Source organism: Pinus tabuliformis, chromosome 4_1, assembly GCF_031772625.1.
Source record: "Pinus tabuliformis cultivar Carrire ecotype Pingquan chromosome 4_1, CPIR1, whole genome shotgun sequence".
Classification (NCBI taxonomy): domain Eukaryota; kingdom Viridiplantae; phylum Streptophyta; class Pinopsida; order Pinales; family Pinaceae; genus Pinus; species Pinus tabuliformis.
This window is the reverse complement of record NC_142303.1, coordinates 967,476,955-967,483,663: the sequence shown is the minus strand read 5'-3', so window position 1 is coordinate 967,483,663 and position 6,709 is coordinate 967,476,955.

Below are 6,709 nucleotides of genomic sequence, written 5' to 3'. Positions count from 1 at the left end.
CCTACACCATCTTGACATTGCAGCTCGGACACGTAGTCCATCCTCGACGAACTTCATTATCAATGTCTTGTTATTTTATGTTGCTGATGATTTTCCTGTTCCTTCTTCTTTACAACATGCACATATGTTCAAATATGTTATTTTAAATTCAATTATAATCACATCACGAAGGGAAAAGATCTTAGTTAAATCCGGGAGTTAAGTCAACTTGGATAAAGTTTGGTATCAAAGTGGTCTTTGCGTAGATGTGAATTGCAAGCGTGAACAATGGAATGTGCAGTGATAGAGGATGAAAAAGCAATGTATGAAACCATGCTCAAAATTTCCCAAATGGTGGAAATAATGTATGAAACTCTACAGAAAGAGAGAGAGGAAAAGGCATGATTGCAACTTCAATTACAAGCCATGGAAGAGGCCCTGGAGGAATTGAAGCACAACAACCACAATCTTCAAATAGGGAACGCTGAATTGAAGATACTTTTACATGAAGAGAAAGAGGAAAAACAAGGTTTGATAAGAGAGGTGCAAGCTAAGAACAAGGCCTTAGAAAAGCTGCAACGTGACCCATGTGAGGTAAAAAGTAGTTCTTCGAATTCATGTATGCATCCTGATGATGATTTCGCTATTTTTGAAAATCATACGACAGGAATTGGCTCCAAAATATTGAAGAAAATGGGGTATGAAGTAAAAGTATTGGGCGTTAATGACCAAGGCATTGTCAACCCCATCAAAGTAGAAGAATTGCACTCTCAAACAGGAATTGCGTATGTCAGAAAGGAAGTTGGAGGATGCACTGAGACAACCAGTGAACCACCAACAACAGATGATGAGAGTCCCTCATGAGTTCTTTCCAAATCGACAGAGGAGGTAAAAGATGTTGATTTCCTTTCAATTTCATCTTCACATAGTATGATTTATGTTGGAGATTTGGAGATCTCAACTGTAGAGAAAAAAATGAGGCTCCTTACTAGGACTAGGCATGAGCAGGAAAAAGTACTTGGTGTTAACAACCAAGGAATAACTCAACCATTGGAGGATGTGTAGAGACCTCAATTTGCAGGCTTGAGATACATCGAGGGAGAATTCTCGGAAGTGTCAGATTATTCTGAGACATTGTTGAGGAAAGATAATGATGGGAACACATCCTCATCATCATATTGAAGTGCCCATTGCAAGGACTGAGTCAAGCTCTCATCGCCATACTTACACCAAAGACGACAAGGAAAGGTATAACAACTCTCGACATTTGAATGTTCGTTTCAATTATAATCATGTTGTTAATGCTGAACATAAAACATGGCATCGAAAAACATGTACCTTTTGTGGGTTACATAACCATAAATTTTCTAACCATTGGAAAAAATAGCAACACCTAAAAGGAGAAGGCATGAAAGACCCTCTCAACAACATGTAAAGAAACATGTTAAGCAGATCTAGAGGAAGAAAATTTATTGTAGTCATTGAAACAAAGGTGGCCATCAAAGGGCCACATGTTGGAGGCTCCATCGAGAGCAGCGCCTTAAAGACAAAGTGTTGGTGCATGAACGAGGTGAAATAATTGTTTGAGAAGAAAAACCACCACAGGGGGATGACCCATTCATAGCGATAAGTGAAAAATGGTTTCTAGACATGTTAGCTTGTCATGGTCGTGCTTTTGTAATCATTTGTGGCCGTTTAAAATCTAAAAGTGATGATGTGTTTTCCATCACTTGTTAAGCAACAATGATGTCTCGTCTTTTTTTGAGTTGCATGATAAAATGTGAAAGCGATCTTGTGTTTCCATCACTTGTCAAGGAAACAATAGTGTTTGGCCTTATTCTTATAAATCATGTGTTGCAGTGATGATGTGTTTTCCATCACTTGTTGAAGCAACAATCATATGTTGGCCTTGTTTTCGTAGCTGGGGTATTTTCTCCATTTCGATGTAAAATTGACCACTGAGTATGTGTTATAAACTCATGGAAAGTATGAGATACTTGGGTCATTAGTTGGTCATGAAATTCAAGCATGTAATTTGAGAAAAAAATGTACTACAGGTTACAAAGATTGCAGATGTGGGCTCATTGCTTAAGGCTCCAAAGAACAAAGGAGAAGGAGATGGAACCGGGACCTTTTTCAAGGCACCTATGATGCAGATAAGGTACAAAGGAGTTGTAGATTATTTTTCATGCCTTTGGAGGACCAAAAGCTGGTAAGTGGGAAGGATTGATCCAAGTGGCTCCAGGGACACAAAGGAAAAAGAGGGCTTATGGAAGCTCGAAAATCAAAAGTGATCAGAATGCTTTCAAACCAAGACCAAAGCGTAGATCTTGTCATCCTCATCGCAACAGTGTGAAAGGTTCATGAATTTGAGCTCGTGTCAGGGAAAACAAGGGAGTCAAAGTTTTGGTCAAAGTTGGGTTGTGGGTGAGGTTTAAGTGTCCTACAATTTGACCAACCTCGAGGCATGAAACCTAGCTCTCGAAAGTAAACGAATTTGTTGGATAATTAATTTGTCTAATATCCCCTATATCAGACAAATTCGAAAAATGTCTATTATTAAATAAAAAGGAAAATAACATATTATATAGGTGGTAGGCCATGACTGGTGCCACCTCCACCAGAATCTGAAACAGCACATCAAAATTTTTATTAAAAATATAGGGCTCGCAGCCATGACCCTGCTAGACCCTCCAACCTCCATACCCAAACATTATATAAATGCATGGGACGACGACCATGACCCCATCGGACCCCAACCAACCCTCCATATATGTTAAACAGTGGTTAAGGGGGTGGGCAAGCCACCTGCGCTGGACCCAGCCCACAACCCAATAAACATATACGACATCACATTAAGGACGACGCCGGTGGGAGTTGAACCCACGGCTCGTGGGAGGGCCAGCCCTGCCCACACGACGGTCCCATGTTAAAACCAAGCCTCACACCCCATTAATACACGAACAAATCATACCCAAAACATAATACAACCATAAACATAATACAACCAAAACATAATACAAACATAAATCATACCAGAAACTATGCTCCACTTGAATGCTACCATGCCCTTTTTGGTAATAAAAATAAAATCAAATGTCGTGTACTTTTAGTGAGGTTTGGATTTGATCCTCTGGCCTCCATGTTACTAATTTTCCCTCCTACCACAACACCAAACAATCCTCATTGGATAATCCACCCACCAAGAGGTATATTAACCCTCATTTTCTTAACGTGCACAATAAACACAAAGTTATAGATTGTGTACCTCTTTGGTCAACCTACTTTTTTGTTTACTATTTAGTATACGTAGTTGAATATTCTCAACAGAAAAACAAATTGACTTTGTCTTAACAAACATTTTCCTTGAAAGTTATATTGATGCAGGAGCATCTAGCTCACCATGACTCGGTGAAGTCTCTGCCAGGTTGGAAGGTTGTTGAGTGTCTCGATTGCTTTTTTTAATTAGTTTATGAGGTCATGAGATAGGGTTTTAGTTTATTTTACTCTTAGTTTTTATGAGGTCAAAGTTAAATATCGGTTAGGGTTGCTATGGCTCAACAGTAATAAACATCAGTTTAGGAGTTGATCTGTCAATTTAGGAAAGAAAAGACAAAATTATCTAAAAGCCGATCTTGTAATGACAACCGAAACTGTAGTTACGCAACCAATTGTTTCTGTTCCACTCACAAACAATTGTAGTTTCAAATTAACTGTAACCAAAAGATATAAAAGAAGCAATGTAAGACAAGAGAAAGGTTCTGCAATTTCATAACACAGAAATAAAGAAAGAGAGATAGATCTTATTTCCAAAAAATTGTCCATCTATATTCATTGCCTATCTATTGTAATATTATATTATATTTTTATTTATCGAATTTTAATGAAGAGTGTTGACAAACAGTGAAAGACCAAGGTAAGGTCGTATTGTTTTTGTGTTCTCGTCGAATAAATAAAATACAACAAATTCATTTAAATGTACAACCACAGAGCAAAGGACCAATGAGTTGAAGCACAATCCAAATAGGGAGTTACAGAAAAGGACTGAGAGCAAATAGAACTCGCAACAGAGTGTCGAAGAAGCAAACCACAGTTAAGGTAATTTTGGACGAGTGCTTATAATTTTCATAAATCAAACAGATATCACAAAACCATGTTCTCATTGCTATTGACCGATACATAGATACATTACATTCACTGATAAACAAAAACAAGTTTCGCGTCAATAGTGGACAAACCCTAGGCTAGGGTTTGGGAACAGAAACCCAAATAATGAGTCAAATGAACGACTAACCATAATAGGAAATTAAAATGAGGCAGAAGCCTCATCTTCACAAGGGACAACAACTATATATGACAAGCAAAGATGGGAAAACAAAATCTACAGAAAACCCAAAGATCTAGCAGTGCATTGATGGATTGAAGTGCCAGAGCCTACTGGAAGAGGTTCGCTACCATTGGAAGACCGACTCCCAGAGGAACCCGCGTACCCACGTCGAGCCATTGACCTATACACACAACAGAGCATCGTTAATACAATTACACAGCAACGAACCGAAATCGAAGAAACCACAGAAACATGAGGGTTTCATATATTACCTAAGCAAGCCGGACCTAGGGTTTGAGGAGAAAAACCGTGACTGAATCGACAAAGCTGAGACAAAAGGAGCATTTCTGGTTAGCATCAATACCATGAGAAGGCCGAATTGAATCAGGGAAGGAGTCAAAACATGTTTCAGAGCCACGATAACCTACTAATTTGTTACCTGAATCCAAGGACAATGGAAGTTAAACCATTTTGCACACAGAACAGTGATGAGAGATACCAATAATAGTAGCATAGGTGACCATATGAAAGTAGAGGCAATAGAACAATAGCAAGGAGAAGTTAACAGACGAGACACTAGGTTCTACAACCAAACCAGAGTAGAACAATAGAATGAGACTAAGAAATCTTACCATGTGAAAAGGAGCTGAGCGAGCACACTACCAGAACGAGAACGGTTTTGAGCCACTTGAGAAAACCACTGACAACCTCATAACTAGGATTGGGAGACCGGTACTCACCCATCGTCATACCTGAAGAAGAACCAGAGATTTCCATACTCACCAAAGCAAAAACCACACAACAAACTCTCGCAACAACTTCATAGGTGAACAGAACAATCTCAAATGACTCGGAAGCCAAAGTGTTTTGGCCAAAGAACCAATGGAGGAAATAGGCTCGAGGTGTGTAGGTAAGAATTGAATGTGGCATTAATTGCTCATAGTTGCCAACCCGATGTTCACTAACCATCTCTGCATGTGACCGCCAGAAAAATCTAACACGTTGTAAGGTCTGGCAACTGTTGTAAAGCCGAGGACACATGGAGTTGTGGGCCAGTGTGGCTGGGCTCCGTCAGAGTGGTATGAGAGTAGTTGTTTATGTTAGTAGGAGGAATGGAGAGAGGAAGGTGAGGTGGTGGTAGAGGTGCTCAAATATTGGCAGAGGAAGGATTGAGAGAGGAGATTGGAATTCTTGTTGCCCGTTTGGAGGCAGTAGAGGTAGGTAGATGAAGAGATCCAGAAATAGGTGGCGACAGTGAAGAGGAAGTTGAAGTAGCAGCAGATGGACCAAAAGGTGAACCTGCAGAAGTGAGGTTATTGAGATCTGTTTTAGTGGCAAGTAGTAAACCTAAGCCAGAACTCCCGATGTATGATGGCAGCGTGTCTATCGAAGTTTTATTAGATTGGATTAGTAAGATGGATAAGTAATTTGAGTGCGAGGAAGTGAGTGAGGACCGCAGAGTTAAATTCGTTGCGATGAAATTGAAAGGACACGTAGCCCTATGGTGGGATAGTGTCCAGAACGAGAGGAAGAGATTGAACAAGGCACCGATTAAAACTTGGGCAAGGATGGTGGCCAAGTTAAAGGGCAGATTTCTGCTGAGGGACTATCAGATTATATTGCACACGCAGGTGTAGAATATGAAATAGAAAGGATTGACGGTGAGGGAGTACATGGAGGAGTTCTTTCAAGTGAATTTGTGAGCCGGATATACAGAGGATACAGTAGAAAGAACAGTCGGGTATGTTAATGGGCTAAGGCTAGATATTTTGGAAGAAACGAATATCTTGTCTCCAAACAACACTGAGGAAGCGTATCAGATTGCGATGAAAGCTAAGGAGAAAAGTACCAGAAGGCAGAATGCCCGGAGAGGACAAGGAGCTAGCAAAGGGAAAGGCCAGTCCTATGGCATGGGCCAAACTTCTAACAGCAACAAGGAAGGTAGCAGTTCTAAAGCTTCCAGAATAATAGACAGAGGTGACAGTGTGAGAGGCAGTAGGTCATCCCAACAAGGTAGGGGAAATGGCCAAGGTAGAGGGGTTGGTTATCAGTGTTATAGGTGTCATAAGTGGGGGCACCGATCGTTTGAATGTCTAGAAGTAGATCGAGCTCGACAGTGGGGTGCATATGTGGCAGAACCAGAGGAAGCAGAAACACCTGCCCAAGAAGCAGAGAATGCTCTAGAGATAGGGCCAGCTCTGCTGCTACACAAGGTGTTGTTAAAACCAGTCAACGAGGTCACCAAACAGACGCAGCGTAAAGCTTTGTTTAGGAAAATTTGTAAGTCACGAGGTAAGTGTTGTAAGTTAATTATTGATAGCGGTAGTATTGATAATTTAGTGTCCACAGAGATGGTGGAAAAATTGGAGTTGAAACGCTGGAAGCATCCCAACACTTATAGAG